Source organism: Puntigrus tetrazona, chromosome 9, assembly GCF_018831695.1.
Source record: "Puntigrus tetrazona isolate hp1 chromosome 9, ASM1883169v1, whole genome shotgun sequence".
Classification (NCBI taxonomy): Eukaryota; Metazoa; Chordata; class Actinopteri; order Cypriniformes; family Cyprinidae; genus Puntigrus; species Puntigrus tetrazona.
The window spans coordinates 435,022-447,573 of NC_056707.1; the positions used below are offsets into that span (position 1 = coordinate 435,022).

At 43.3% G+C, this 12,552-nt stretch overlaps 4 non-coding genes across 4 annotated transcripts; all 4 read right to left on the minus strand.

Annotated features, from left to right (window-relative positions):
- Positions 1-2,411: 2,411 nt before the first annotated feature.
- On the minus strand, positions 2,412-2,484 carry trnav-cac. The gene has a single exon. It is a non-coding gene; the product is annotated as a tRNA-Val (tRNA).
- A 75-nt stretch (positions 2,485-2,559) lies between these two features.
- On the minus strand, positions 2,560-2,632 carry trnav-aac. Its single transcript has one exon. It is a non-coding gene; the product is annotated as a tRNA-Val (tRNA).
- A 5,885-nt stretch (positions 2,633-8,517) lies between these two features.
- trnav-cac lies at positions 8,518-8,590 on the minus strand. The gene has a single exon. It is a non-coding gene; the product is annotated as a tRNA-Val (tRNA).
- Positions 8,591-12,176: 3,586 nt separating this feature from the next.
- trnav-cac lies at positions 12,177-12,249 on the minus strand. The gene has a single exon. It is a non-coding gene; the product is annotated as a tRNA-Val (tRNA).
- Positions 12,250-12,552: the final 303 nt, after the last annotated feature.

Genomic DNA, 12,552 nt, shown 5'->3' on the forward strand with positions numbered 1-12,552 from the left:
GATGACCACTACACTACAGAATCTCCTGGAGCTCTACTTGTGCTCTGTCAGGGAAAATTACACACCATTAGAGCAGATTGACAAGCTGCGTGAAATCCACACGCGTTTCACAGAAGACCTCCTTAAGTTCACAGCAGAAGCTGCAGAACTGCTTTTTGAGAATCCTCAGTGGTCATTTCTTTTGTGCTTTGTTGAAAATTACTTGGATACTAGCACAGACTCTGCTGGCCTGGCAGTTAGCACAGCCTAGAGTGACTCAATATTTTTCTTCACAACACCTGTGTAAAGAAATGCCATCACAGATTAGAGCGGCAGAGAAACCTTTTACCTTTGCTCTGTCAGGGAAAATTGGACAGCTTCACAGCAGATTGACAAGCTGCGTGAAATCCACACACGTGTCAAGGAAGACTTCCTTGAGTTCCTGCTTTAACCTACTCAGAGTTAAAAGCCTTGTAGTGTGAAAAACCTTTTATCAGGTGGCCATTTCTTTACAGAAAGTACTGGAGCTTGTGCTGTGTTCTGTCAGGGAAAATTGGACACCTTCACAGCAAATTGACAAGCTGCGTGAAATCCACACACGTGTCAAGGCAGACTTCCTTGAGTTCCTGCTTTAACCTACTCAGAGTTAAAAGCTTTTGTAGCGTGAAAAACCTTTTATCAGGTGGCCATTTCTTTACAGAAACTACTGGAGCTTGTGCTGTGCTCTGTCAGGGAAAATTAGACACCTTCACAGCAGATTGACAAGCTGCGTGAAATCCACACACGTGTCAAGGCAGACTTCCTTGAGTTCGTGCTTTAACCTACTCAGAGTTAAAAGCTTTTGTAGCGTGAAAAAGCTTTTATCAGGTGGCCATTTCTTTGCAGAAAATACTGGAGCTTGTGCTGTGCTCTGTCAGGGAAAATTGGAAACCTTCACAGCAGATTGACAAGGCAGACTTCCTAGAGTTCCTGCTTTAACCTACTTGCAGTTAAAAGCCTTTGTAGCGTGAAAACCTTTTATCAGGTGGCCATTTCTTTACAGAAACTACTGGAGCTTGTGCTGTGCTCTGTCAGGAAAATTGGACACCTTAACAGCAAATTGACAAGCTGCGTGAAATCCAGACACGTGTCAAGGCAGACTTCCTTGAGTTCCTGCTCTAACCTACTTGGAGATAAAAGCCTTCTTAGAGTGAAAAACCTTTTATCTGGGGGCCATTTCTTTACAAAAAATACTGGAGCTTGTGCTGTGCTCTGTCAGGGAAAATTGGACAGCTTCACAGCAGATTGACAAGGCAGACTTCCTTGAGTTCCAGCTCTAACCTACTTGGAGATAAAAGCCTTCTTAGAGTGAAAAACCTTTTATCTGGGGGCCATTTCTTTACAGAAAATACTGGAGCTTGTGCTGTGCTCTGTCAGGGAAAATTGGACACCTTCACTGCAAATTGTCAAGCTGCGTGAAATCCACACACGTGTCAAGGCAGACTTCCTTGAGTTCCTGCTCTAACCTACTTGGAGATAAAAGCCTTCTTAGAGTGAAAAACCTTTTATCTGGGGGCCATTTCTTTACAAAAAATACTGGAGCTTGTGCTGTGCTCTGTCAGGGAAAATTGGACGGCTTCACAGCAGATTGACAAGGCAGACTTCCTTGAGTTCCAGCTCTAACCTACTTGTAGATAAAAGCCTTCATAGAGTGAAAAACCTTTTATCTGAGGGCCATTTCTTTACAGAAAATACTGGAGCTTGTGCTGTGCTCTGTCGGGGAAAATTGGACAGCTTCATAGCAGATTGACAAGCTGCATGAAATCCACACACGTGTCAATGCAGACTTCCTTGAGTTCTTGCTCTAACCTACTTTGGAGATAAAAGCCTTCTTAAAGTGAAAAACATTTTATCTGGGGGCCATTTCTTTACAGAAAATACTGGAGCTTGTGCTGTGCTCTGTCAGGGAAAATTGGACACCTTCACAGCAAATTGACAAGCTGCGTGAAATCCACACACGTGTCAAGGCAGACTTCCTTGAGTTCCTGCTCTAACTTACTTGGAGATAAAAGCCTTCTTAAAGTGAAAAACCTTTTATCAGGTGGCCATTTCTTTACAGAAAATACTGGAGCTTGTGCTGTGCTCTGTCAGGGAAAATTGGACAGCTTCACAGCAGATTGTCAAGGCAGACTTCCTTGAGTTCCTGCTTTAACCTACTCAGAGTTAAAAGCCTTTGTAGCGTGAAAAACCTTTTATCAAGTGGCCATTTCTTTACAGAAACTACTGGAGCTTGTGCTGTGCTCTGTCAGGGAAAGTTGGACATCTTCACAGCAGATTGACAAGGCAGACTTCCTTGAGTTCCTTCTTTAACCTACTATGAGATAAAGCCTTCTCAGAGTAAAAACCTTTTATCTGGGGGCCATTTCTTTACAGATAGCAATAAAGACTGTGCCTGTTTCCACCTGGTTTTGAACCGGGGACCTTTGGCGTGTGAGGCGAACGTGATAACCACTACACTACGGAAACTTGCTCTTCTCTCTCAACCATGATTTACCTGGAACGTTGCAAAGACTTTAAGAATTCTCGCGAAACAAGAAGCAATGTTTCTGCTCGGTTTTGAACCGAGGACCGTTCGCGTGTTAGGCGAACGTGATGACCACTACACTACAGAATCTCCTGGAGCTCTACTTGTGCTCTGTCAGGGAAAATTACACACCATTAGAGCAGATTGACAAGCTGCGTGAAATCCACACGCGTTTCACAGAAGACCTCCTTAAGTTCACAGCAGAAGCTGCAGAACTGCTTTTTGAGAATCCTCAGTGGTCATTTCTTTTGTGCTTTGTTGAAAATTACTTGGATACTAGCACAGACTCTGCTGGCCTGGCAGTTAGCACAGCCTAGAGTGACTCAATATTTTTCTTCACAACACCTGTGTAAAGAAATGCCATCACAGAGATTAGGCGGCAGAGAAACCTTTTACCTTTGCTCTGTCAGGGAAAATTGGACAGCTTCACAGCAGATTGACAAGCTGCGTGAAATCCACACACGTGTCAAGGAAGACTTCCTTGAGTTCCTGCTTTAACCTACTCAGAGTTAAAAGCCTTGTATTGTGAAAAACCTTTTATCAGGTGGCCATTTCTTTACAGAAAGTACTGGAGCTTGTGCTGTGCTCTGTCAGGGAAAATTGGACACCTTCACAGGAAATTTACAAGCTGCGTGAAATCCACACACGTGTCAAGGCAGACTTCCTTGAGTTCCTGCTTTAACCTACTCAGAGTTAAAAGCTTTTTGTAGCGTGAAAAACCTTTTATCAGGTGGCCATTTCTTTACAGAAAATACTGGAGCTTGTGCTGTGCTCTGTCAGGGAAAATTGGACACCTTCACAGCAGATTGACAAGGCAGACTTCCTAGAGTTCCTGCTTTACCCTACTTGCAGTTAAAAGCCTTTGTAGCGTGAAAAACCTTTTATCATGTGGCCATTTCTTTACAGAAACTACTGGAGCTTGTGCTGTGCTCTGTCAGGGAAAATTGGACACCTTCACAGCAAATTGACAAGCTGCGTGAAATCCAGACACGTGTCAAGGCAGACTTCCTTGAGTTCCTGCTCTAATCTACTTGGAGATAAAAGCCTTCTTAGAGTGAAAAACCTTTTATCTGGGGGCCATTTCTTTACAGAAAATACTGGAGCTTGTGCTGTGCTCTGTCAGGGAAAATTGGACACCTTCACAGCAAATTGACAAGCTGCGTGAAATCCAGACACGTGTCAAGGCAGACTTCCTTGAGTTCCTGCACTAACCTACTTGGAGATAAAAACCTTCTTAGAGTGAAAAACCTTTATCTGGGGCCATTTCTTTACAGAAAATACTGGAGCTTGTGCTGTGCTCTGTCAGGGAAAATTGGACACCTTCACAGCAGATTGACAAGGCAGACTTCCTTGAGTTCCTTCTTTAACCTACTATGAGATAATAGCCTTCTTAAAGTGAAAAACCTTTTATCAGGTGGCCATTTCTTTACAGAAAATACTGGAGCTTGTGCTGTGCTCTGTCAGGGAAAATTGGACAGCTTCAAAGCAGATTGTCAAGGCAGACTTCCTTGAGTTCCTGCTTTAACCTACTCAGAGTTAAAAGCCTTTGTAGCGTGAAAAACCTTTTATCAAGTGGCCATTTCTTTACAGAAACTACTGGAGCTTGTGCTGTGCTCTGTCAGGGAAAATTGGACAGCTTCACAGCAGATTGACAAGGCAGACTTCCTTGAGTTCCTGCTTTAACCTACTCAGAGTTAAAAGCCTTGTAGTGTGAAAAACCTTTTATCAGGTGGCCATTTCTTTACAGAAAGTACTGGAGCTTGTGCTGTGCTCTGTCAGGGAAAATTGGACACCTTCACAGCAAATTGACAAGCTGCGTGAAATCCACACACGTGTCAAGGCAGACTTCCTTGAGTTCCTGCTTTAACCTACTCAGAGTTAAAAGCTTTTGTAGCGTGAAAAACCTTTTATCAGGTGGCCATTTCTTTACAGAAAATACTGGAGCTTGTGCTGTGCTCTGTCAGGGAAAATTGGACACCTTCACAGCAGATTGACAAGGCAGACTTCCTAGAGTTCCTGCTTTACCCTACTTGCAGTTAAAAGCCTTTGTAGCGTGAAAAACCTTTTATCATGTGGCCATTTCTTTACAGAAACTACTGGAGCTTGTGCTGTGCTCTGTCAGGGAAAATTGGACACCTTCACAGCAAATTGACAAGCTGCGTGAAATCCAGACACGTGTCAAGGCAGACTTCCTTGAGTTCCTGCTCTAATCTACTTGGAGATAAAAGCCTTCGTAGAGTGAAAAACCTTTTATCTGGGGGCCATTTCTTTACAGAAAATACTGGAGCTTGTGCTGTGCTCTGTCAGGGAAAAGTGGACACCTTCACAGCAAATTGACAAGCTGCGTGAAATCCAGACACGTGTCAAGGCAGACTTCCTTGAGTTCCTGCACTAACCTACTTGGAGATAAAAACCTTCTTAGAGTGAAAAACCTTTTATCTGGGGGCCATTTCTTTACAGAAAATACTGGAGCTTGTGCTGTGCTCTGTCAGGGAAAATTGGACACCTTCACAGCAGATTGACAAGGCAGACTTCCTTGAGTTCCTTCTTTAACCTACTATGAGATAATAGCCTTCTTAAAGTGAAAAACCTTTTATCAGGTGGCCATTTCTTTACAGAAAATACTGGAGCTTGTGCTGTGCTCTGTCAGGGAAAATTGGACAGCTTCAAAGCAGATTGTCAAGGCAGACTTCCTTGAGTTCCTGCTTTAACCTACTCAGAGTTAAAAGCCTTTGTAGCGTGAAAAACCTTTTATCAAGTGGCCATTTCTTTACAGAAACTACTGGAGCTTGTGCTGTGCTCTGTCAGGAAAATTGGACAGCTTCACAGCAGATTGACAAGGCAGACTTCCTTGAGTTCCTGCTTTAACCTACTCAGGTTAAAAGCCTTGTAGTGTGAAAAACCTTTTATCAGGTGGCCATTTCTTTACAGAAAGTACTGGAGCTTGTGCTGTGCTCTGTCAGGGAAAATTGGACACCTTCACAGCAAATTGACAAGCTGCGTGAAATCCACACACGTGTCAAGGCAGACTTCCTTGAGTTCCTGCTTTAACCTACTCAGAGTTAAAAGCTTTTGTAGCGTGAAAAACCTTTTATCAGGTGGCCATTTCTTTACAGAAAATACTGGAGCTTGTGCTGTGCTCTGTCAGGGAAAATTGGACACCTTCACAGCAAATTGACAAGCTGCGTGAAATCCACACACGTGTCAAGGCAGACTTCCTTGAGTTCGTGCTTTAACCTACTCAGAGTTAAAAGCTTTTGTTGCGTGAAAAAGCTTTTATCAGGTGGCCATTTCTTTACAGAAAATACTGGAGCTTGTCCTGTGCTCTGTCAGGGAAAATTGGAAACCTTCACAGCAGATTGACAAGGCAGACTTCCTAGAGTTCCTGCTTTAACCTACTTGCAGTTAAAAGCCTTTGTAGCGTGAAAAACCTTTTATCAGGTGGCCATTTCTTTACTGAAACTACTGGAGCTTGTGCTGTGCTCTGTCAGGGAAAATTGGACACCTTAACAGCAAATTGACAAGCTGCGTGAAATCCAGACACGTGTCAAGGCAGACTTCCTTGAGTTCCTGCTTTAACCTACTCAGAGTTAAAAGCCTTTTAGCGTGAAAAACCTTTTATCAGGTGGCCATTTATTTATAGAAACTACTGGAGCTTGTGCTGTGCTCTGTCAGAGAAAATTGGACACCTTCACAGCACATTGACAAGGCAGTCTTCCTAGAGTTCCTGCTTTAACCTACTTGGAGTTAAAAGCCTTTGTAGCGTGAAAAAGCTTTTATCAGGTGGCCATTTCTTTACAGAAACTGCTGGAGCTTGTGCTGTGCTCTGTCAGGGAAAATTGGACACCTTCACAGCAAATTGACAAGCTGCGTGAAATCCAGACACCTGTCAAGGCAGACTTCTTTGAGTTCCTGCTCTAACCTACTTGTAGATAAAAGCCTTCATAGAGTGAAAAACCTTTTATCTGGGGGCCATTTCTTTACAGAAAATACTGGAGCTTGTGCTGTGCTCTGTCAGGGAAAATTGGACAGCTTCACAGCAGATTGACAAGGCAGACTTCCTTGAGTTCCAGCTCTAACCTACTTGGAGATAAAAGCCTTCTTAGAGTGAAAAACCTTTTATCTGGGGGCCATTTCTTTACAGAAACTACTGGAGCTTGTGCTGTGCTCTGTTAGGGAAAATTGGACACCTTCACAGCAAATTGACAAGCTGCGTGAAATCCACACACGTGTCAAGGCAGACTTCCTTGAGTTCCTGCTCTAACCTACTTGTAGATAAAAGCCTTCTTAGCGTGAAAAACATTTTATCAGGTGGCCATTTCTTTACAGAAAATACTGGAGCTTGTGCTGTGCTCTGTCAGGGAAAATTGGACACCTTCACTGCAAATTGACAAGCTGCGTGAAATCCACACACGTGTCAAGGCAGACTTCCTTGAGTTCCTGCTTTAACCTACTCAGAGTTAAAAGCCTTGTAGCGTGAAAAACCTTTTATCAGGTGGCCATTTCTATACAGAAAATACTGGAGCTTGTGCTGTGCTCTGTCAGGGAAAATTGGACACCTTCACAGCAAATTGACAAGCTGCGTGAAATCCACACACGCGTCAAGGCAGACTTCCTTGAGTTCCTGCTTTAACCTACTCAGAGTTAAAAGCCTTGTAGCGTGAAAAACCTTTTATCAGGTAGCCATTCCTTTACAGAAAATACTGGAGCTTGTGCTGTGCTCCGTCAGGGAAAATTGGACACCTTCACAGCAGATTGACAAGGCAGACTTCCTAGAGTTCCTGCTTTAACCTACTTGGAGTTAAAAGCCTTTGTAGCGTGAAAAACGTTTTATCAGGTGGCCATTTCTTTACAGAAACAACTGGAGCTTGTGCTGTGCTCTGTCAGGGAAAATTGGACACCTTCACAGCAAATTGACAAGCTGCGTGAAATCCAGACACCTGTCAAGGCAGACTTCTTTGAGTTCCTGCTCTAACCTACTTGTAGATAAAAGCCTTCATAGAGTGAAAAACCTTTTATCTGGGGGCCATTTCTTTACAGAAACTACTGGAGCTTGTGCTGTGCTCTGTCAGGGAAAATTGGACAGCTTCACAATGAGATTGACAAGGCAGACTTCCTTGAGTTCCTGCTTTAACCTACTCAGATTTAAAGACCTTTGTAGCGTGAAAAACCTTTTATTCAGATGGCCATTTCTTTACAGAAACTACTGGAGCTTGTGCTGTGCTCTGTCAGGGAAAATTGGACACCTTCACATCAGATTGACAAGGCAGACTTCCTTGTGTTCCTGCTCTAAACTACTTGGAGATAAAAGCCTTTTTTAGAGTGAAAAACCTTTTATCTGGGGGCCATTTCTTTACAGAAAATACTGGAGCTTGTGCTGTGCTCTGTCAGGGAAAATTGGACACCTTCACAGCAAATTGACAAGCTGCGTGAAATCCACACACGTGTCAATGCAGACTTCCTTGAGTTCCTGCTCTAACCTACTTGGAGATAAAAGCCTTCTTAGAGTGAAAAACCTTTTATCTGGGTGCCATTTCTTTACAGATAGCAATAAAGACTGTGCCTGTTTCCACCCGGGGACCTTTCGCGTGTGAGGCGAACGTGATAACCACTACACTACGGAAACTTACTCTTCTTTCTCTACCATGATTTACCTGGAACGTCGCAAAGACTTTCGGAATTCTCGCAAAACAAGAAGCAACGTTTCTGCTCGGTTTTGACCCGAGGACCTTTCGCGTGTTAGGCGAATCTGACAACCACTACACTACAGAAACTCCTGGAGAGTTACCTGTGCTCTGTCAGGGAAAATTACACACCATTATAGCAGATTGACAAGCTGCGTGAAATCCACACACGTGTCATGGCAGACTTCCTTGAGTTCCTGCTCTAACCTACTTGGAGATAAAAGCCTTCTTAGACTGAAAAACCTTTTAACTGGGGGCCATTTCTTTACAGATAGCAATAAAGAATGTGCCTGTTTCCACCCGGTTTCGAACCGGGGACCTTTAGCGTGTGAGGCAAACGTGATAATCACTACACTATGGAAACTTGTTACTACTCTACCATGATTTACCTGGAACGTCGCAAAGACTTTAGGAATTGTCGCAAAACAAGAAGCTATGTTTCTGTAGAGAAATGTTAGGCAAACACGATGACCACTACACTACAGAAACTCCTGGAGCGTTACCTGTGTTCTGTCAGGGAAAATTACACACCATTAGAGCAGATTGACAAGCTGCGTGAAATCCACGCGTTTCAGAAGACCTCCTTAAATTCACAGCAGGAGCTGTAGAACTGCTTTTTAAAAATCACAATGGTCATTTCTTTTGTGCTTTGTTGAAAATTACTTGGATACTAGCTCAGACTCTGCTGGCCTGGCAGTTACCACAGCCTAGAGTGACTCAATATTTTTCTTCACACCTGTGTAAAGAAATGCCTTCACAGATTAGAGCGGCAGAAAAACCTTTTACCTTTGCTCTGTCCTGGAAAATTGGACACCTCCACAGCAGATTGACAAGCTGCGTGAAATCCACACACGTGTCAAGGCAGACTTCCTTGAGTTCCTGCTCTAACCTACTTGGAGATAAAAGCCTTCTTAGAGTGAAAAACCTTTTATCTGGGGGCCATTTCTTTACAGAAAATACTGGAGCTTGTGATGTGCTCTGTCAGGGAAAATTGGACACCTTCACAGCACATTGACAAGGCAGACTTCCTTGAGTTCCTGCTCTAACCTACTTGGAGATAAAAGCCTTCATAGAGTGAAAAACCTGGGTGCCATTTCTTCACAGTTAGCAATAAAGACTGTGCCTGTTTCCAGCCCGGGACCTTTCGCGTGTGAGGCAAACATGATAACCACTACACTACGGAAACTTACTCTTATTTCTCTACCATGATTTACCTGGAACGTCGCAAAGACTTTAGGAATTCTCGGAAAACAAGAAGCTATGTTTCTGTAAAGAAATGTTAGGCAAACGCGATGACCACTACACTACAGAAACTCCTGGAGCTTTACTTGTGCTCTGTCACGGAAAATTACACACCATTATAGCAGATTGACAAGCTGCGTGAAATCCACACGCGTTTCACTGTTTCAAAAATTGGACAGCTTCACAGCAGATTGACAAGTCAGACTTCCTTGAGTTCCTGCTTTAACCTACTCAGAGTTAAAAGCCTTGTAGCGTGAAAAACCTTTTATCAGGTGGCCATTTATTTATAGAAACTACTGGAGCTTGTGCTGTGCTCTGTCAGAGAAAATTGGACACCTTCACAGCACATTGACAAGGCAGACTTCCTAGAGTTCCTGCTTTAACCTACTTGGAGTTAAAAGCCTTTGTAGCGTGAAAAACCTTTTATCAGGTGGCCATTTCTTTACAGAAACTACTGGAGCTTGTGCTGTGCTCTGTCAGGGAAAATTGGACACCTTCACAGCAAATTGACAAGCTGCGTGACATCCAGACACCTGTCAAGGCAGACTTCTTTGAGTTCCTGCTCTAACCTACTTGTAGATAAAAGCCTTCATAGAGTGAAAAACCTTTTATCTGGGGGCCATTTCTTTACAGAAAATACTGGAGCTTGTGCTGTGCTCTGTCAGGGAAAATTGGACAGCTTCACAGCAGATTGACAAGGCAGACTTCCTTGAGTTCCTGCTTTAACCTACTCAGAGTTAAAAGCCTTCGTAGCATGAAAAACCTTTTATCTGGAGGCCATTTCTTTACAGAAAATATTGGAGCTTGTGCTGTGCTCTGTCAGGGAAAATTGGACAGCCTCACAGCAGATTGACAAGGCAGACTTCCTTGACTTCCTGCTCTAACCTATTTGGAGATAAAAGTCTTCTTAGCGTGAAAAACATTTTATCAGGTGGCCATTTCTTTACAGAAAATACTGGAGCTTGTGCTGTGCTCTGTCAGGGAAAATTGGACACCTTCACAGCAAATTGACAAGCTGCGTGAAATCCACACACGTGTCAAGGCAGACTTCCTTGAGTTCCTGCTTTAACCTACTCAGAGTTAAAAGCCTTGTAGCGTGAAAAACCTTTTATCAGGTGGCCATTTCTATACAGAAAATACTGGAGCTTGTGCTGTGCTCTGTCAGGGAAAATTGGACACCTTCACAGCAAATTGACAAGCTGCGTGAAATCCACACACGTGTCAAGGCAGACTTCCTTGAGTTCCTGCTTTAACCTACTCAGAGTTAAAAGCCTTTTAGCGTGAAAAACCTTTCATCAGGTAGCCATTCCTTTACCGAAAATACTGGAGCTTGTGCTGTGCTCCGTCAGGGAAAATTGGACACCTTCACAGCAGATTGACAAGGCAGACTTCCTTGAGTTCCTGCTTTAACCTACTCAGAGTTAAAAGCCTTTGTAGCGTGAAAAACCTTTTATCAGGTGGCCATTTCTTTACAGAAACTACTGGAGCTTGTGCTGTGCTCTGTCAGGGAAAATTGGACACCTTCACAGCAAATTGACAAGCTGCGTGCAATCCAGACACCTGTCAAGGCAGACTTCTTTGAGTTCCTGCTCTAACCTACTTGTAGATAAAAGCCTTCATAGAGTGAAAAACCTTTTATCTGGGGGCCATTTCTTTACAGAAAATACTGGAGCTTGTGCTGTGCTCTGTCAGGGAAAATTGGACAGCTTCACAGCAGATTGACAAGGCAGACTTCCTTGAGTTCCAGCTCTAACCTACTTGGAGATAAAAGCCTTCTTAGAGTGAAAAACCTTTTATCTGGGGGCCATTTCTTTACAGAAACTACTGGAGCTTGTGCTGTGCTCTGTTAGGGAAAATTGGACACCTTCACAGCAAATTGACAAGCTGTGTGAAATCCACACACGTGTCAAGGCAGACTTCCTTGAGTTCCTGCTTTAACCTACTCAGAGTTAAAAGCCTTGTAGCGTGAAAAACCTTTTATCAGGTGGCCATTTATTAATAGAAACTACTGGAGCTTGTGCTGTGCTCTGTCAGAGAAAATTGGACACCTTCACAGCACATTGACAAGGCAGACTTCCTAGAGTTCCTGCTTTAACCTACTTGGAGTTAAAAGCCTTTGTAGCGTGAAAAACCTTTTATCAGGTGGCCATTTATTTACAGAAAATACTGGAGCTTGTGCTGTGCTCTGTCAGGGAAAATTGGACACCTTCACAGCAAATTGACAAGCTGCGTGAAATCCACACACGTGTCAATGCAGACTTCCTTGAGTTCCTGCTCTAACCTACTTGGAGATAAAAGCCTTCATAGAGTGAAAACCTTTTATCAGGTGGCCATTTCTTTACAGAAAATACTGGAGCTTGTGCTGTGCTCTGTCAGGGAAAATTGGACAGCTTCAAAATGAGATTGACAAGGCAGACTTCCTTGAGTTCCTGCTTTAACCTACTTGGAGATAAAAGCCTTCTTAGAGTGAAAAACCTTTTATCTGGGGGCCATTTCTTTACAGAAACTACTGGAGCTTGTGCTGTGCTCTGTTAGGGAAAATTACACACCATTATAGCAGATTGACAAGCTGCGTGAAATCCACACACGTGTCATGGCAGACTTCCTTGAGTTCCTGCTCTAACCTACTTGGAGATAAAAGCCTTCTTAGACTGAAAAACCTTTTAACTGGGGGCCATTTCTTTACAGATAGCAATAAAGAATGTGCCTGTTTCCACCCGGTTTCGAACCGGGGACCTTTCGCGTGTGAGGCAAACGTGATAATCACTACACTATGGAAACTTGTTACTACTCTACCATGATTTACCTGGAACGTCGCAAAGACTTTAGGAATTGTCGCAAAACAAGAAGCTATGTTTCTGTAGAGAAATGTTAGGCAAACACGATGACCACTACACTACAGAAACTCCTGGAGCGTTACCTGTGTTCTGTCAGGGAAAATTACACACCATTAGAGCAGATTGACAAGCTGCGTGAAATCCACACGCGTTTCACAGAAGACCTCCTTAAATTCACAGCAGGAGCTGTAGAACTGCTTTTTAAAAATCACAATGGTCATTTCTTTTGTGCTTTGTTGAAAATTAC